A 3,299-nucleotide genomic window follows, 5' to 3' on the forward strand; every position below is an offset into this window, starting at 1 on the left:
TGAAAATATTTCAAATTGTATATAAAACCAGCACATTGTACCCCATGATTGCATTAATGTACACAGCTATGATTTAATAAAAAATAAATAAATAAAATTTTTAAAAACCATGGGAAAGCCATTGTAAACGTATTATCAAAATATTTCTACATAAGCTATCTTGCTTTCCTTTTTAGATCAGTTGAAGAGAAAAACACTTAAAAAACAAATATAATTTTGTTTGATCTGTCTACTAGATACCTTAAGCAAATTTAAATTTTTATTTAAACTGCAGCAGATAATGTTCAGGAGAAAAAAAAACAAGAAAAAAATCAACACCCCATAACAAAAGCCCACAAGCACAATCATGGATTTCCCTTTATATAGTTACCTTGTATTGTCACTGAAGATACTGTTAAGAGAAACCTTTTTCATTTTTAAACCAGAAAACAAAATGGAGTTCAGTAACCAAATTTTAATTTTGAAAAATGAAACAAACTCTGAAAGCATTTTAAGCCAGAAGTGATTTCAAGTGAACAGGAAAAAAAAATAATGATTTTGCCTTACATCATGTAGAAATAAGCATTCATTATTGGGAAGAAAATTTTATGCAGTGTTTATAGTAAGTCATCTAGAGACAAATATTCACTTAAATTTACAATGTCTGTGGTATCCTTTCATCTGAAAAAAAATAAAAGCTTTCTTAAATTTTCTCATTAACTTTGATTTAGCCTTTTCTACCCTATCACATTTCACAACTGGATTTTTTTTTTTTTTGAGACAGAGCCTCAAACTGTCCCCCTGGGTAGAGTGCTGTGGCATCACAGCTCACAGCAAGCTCCAACTCCTGGGCTCAAGTGAGTCTCCTGCCTCAGCCTCCCAAGTAGCTGGGACCACAGGCGCCTGCCACAACGCTCGGCTATTTTTTGGTTGCAGTCGTCATTGTTGTTTGGCAGGCCTGGGCTGGATTTGAACCCGCCACCTTAGGTGTATGCGGCTGGCGCCTTAGCCACTTGAGCCATAGGCGCCGAGCCCACAACTGGATTTTAAAGGGTATCACACAAAGCTTCTTAACATACTGATATACATTTTAAAATAAGATGTTTCTCTTAACAGGAAACCCTGTCAATACAGATGAAATGTTAGGCTTTCTTTCTTGCCCCAAATTATGTGTCAGAAAGGAAAATAACATTTTCTCCTTCAGCAATTCACAAGATTCTTTTGTATTAAATGTGGTGGTGCAAAAAGCAAAGCTGGATAAAAGGGAGACAATGATTCTAAGGCACCCTTAGCATAGGGAATTTAAAAATAAAAAAGTTTCCAGTTAGCTGTTTAAACCATTTAACTTTTTTATGTTAAGTATAACATTGACATATGTTAACAATATAAACAGGTTGACTTCTTTTATCAGGTAAAAACACAAAACAGGCAGTTTCCAACAAGTCTACTCATCTTGCCTCCATGTGCAAAGTTCAAACACCTCGGTAATCCTGTCTTCGCCAATAGACAGGACATATTTGGAAATGAGAAAAACAAGGAGTTTAAATTAGGAAACAAAGTACTTTGTTATAGCTGAGATGGTTGATAGATGAAGCAAATGGTTGTAAATAATAAATGATAAATAGCGCATCTATTTTGAGACATTATGGCTTAAAATGCTATTTACTTTTAACTTCACAAATAAGCACAGATGTATTGTTCTGAGAAGCAGAGAAGGCGGCACCTCTACTAGCAGATTTAGCACTTCTGACCAAGTAAGACACCGACTTCTTTAAAATATGCTTCATGCACTGTACTGGATTTTTTTTTTGATGTAAATTTTAATACATTATTTCTTTTTTGAACTTGAATGGGAACCAGAATGGAATGATCCAGAAAATGACTTGTGGCTCTTGGGTAAAGCAGTGGTGTTCCGTAGGGATTGGCCCTGGGCTCAGGGTTGTTTAGTGTTTTCACCAATCACCTGGCTTTCAGGTGACTGTGATCTAGTTCGTCTTTTTTTGCAATCACCAGATGAAGAAGATCTCTTCTCTTTCTGTTCCTCTCAGGAGAAGATGATGAACTTGAGTAAGATCTTCTTCATGGGGAAGAGGAGCCCCTGTGGACCTGGAGCTGGATCTTGATTTCTACCCACAAGATCTCGAACATTCTCTGGAACTGGAACGAGAACTTGACTGCAAACTGGAAGAACTTCTTGAACAGGACCTGGACCTAGACCTTGAACTTGGGGGGAAGGATGAGCATGATAAAGATCGTGAATTTGAAGGTCAAGACTTTGAGCGACTTCGTCTATTAGATTTCTTTTTATTACTATCTTCTTCACTGGCATCAAGATTATATTTTGAGAGATCAGTATCATCTTCATCGTCATCTAATTTATATTTAGAAAGATCTTCATCCTCATCCTCGTCTTCTCCCTCTGATTCTTCATCTTCAAATTCCTTCAATATAGATGCAGGACCAACTGCCTTCTCTCTGTCCTTTTTCTTTTTACGTCCAAACTCATATTCACCATTAGATTCTTCTCTTTCTATATGTTCAACATTTTCTCTTTCATTAAAACCACCACCATATCCTGTTCTTTCTTCTAATTTAGCATAATTTGGAGTATGATACATGTTACACTCTGATCTTCTGGCCCAATTCACATTACTGCAAGTCTTACACTGCCAGTCATTAGCACGAAAAAGGCCTTGGCTCTCTTCTGCAAGTGTCTTTCCTATTTCAGTGCCCCCAGCTTTCATCATCTTGGCCTCAGTTGTTTTCTCCCCACCACATCAGTTACAGCTAGTTCTTCTAGCACTGTTTACATTTCCACATTTCTTGTCAAGGCAAATCCAGTCCCCCTCACTGACTCAGAAGTTCTTGGTGGACGTCTTGGGTGCCAGCACCACAGCCACCTGCAGCTATGTCTTCGATGGTTAGCATTTGTATATGCCTGTTGTTCATTTGTACACCTTCTTTTGAGAAATGTCTGTTCCTATCCACATATCCTTTGCCCATTAATTTAATGGGATTATTTTTTTCTTTTGAGTTGTTTGAAGTACTTGGTATCAGTCAGATGAGTAGTTTATAAACATTTTCTTAAGATTCAAGAAGTTGTGTCTTCATTCTGTTGATTGTTTTTGCTCTACAGCAGCTTTACAGAGGCTTTCAATTTTCCTCATAAATATAGTCCCATTTGTCTATTTTTATTTTGGTTTGCTGTGCTTTTGAGGTCTTAGCCTAGACCAATGTCCTGAAGAGTTTTCCCGATGTTATCTTCTAGTAGTTTTATAGTTTTGCGTCTTACACATGATTTGTTTTTTTTTTTAGAGATA

General features: G+C 36.6%; 1 pseudogene; it reads right to left on the reverse strand.

The window, feature by feature from the left end:
• Positions 1 to 1,888: 1,888 nt before the first annotated feature.
• LOC100952670 overlaps positions 1,889 to 3,299 on the reverse strand; it is a 10,490-nt pseudogene continuing 9,079 nt past the window's right edge.

This window comes from Otolemur garnettii, unplaced genomic scaffold, assembly GCF_000181295.1.
Source record: "Otolemur garnettii isolate 467f Iridium unplaced genomic scaffold, OtoGar3 scaffold00152, whole genome shotgun sequence".
In the NCBI taxonomy this organism is placed as follows: domain Eukaryota; kingdom Metazoa; phylum Chordata; class Mammalia; order Primates; family Galagidae; genus Otolemur; species Otolemur garnettii.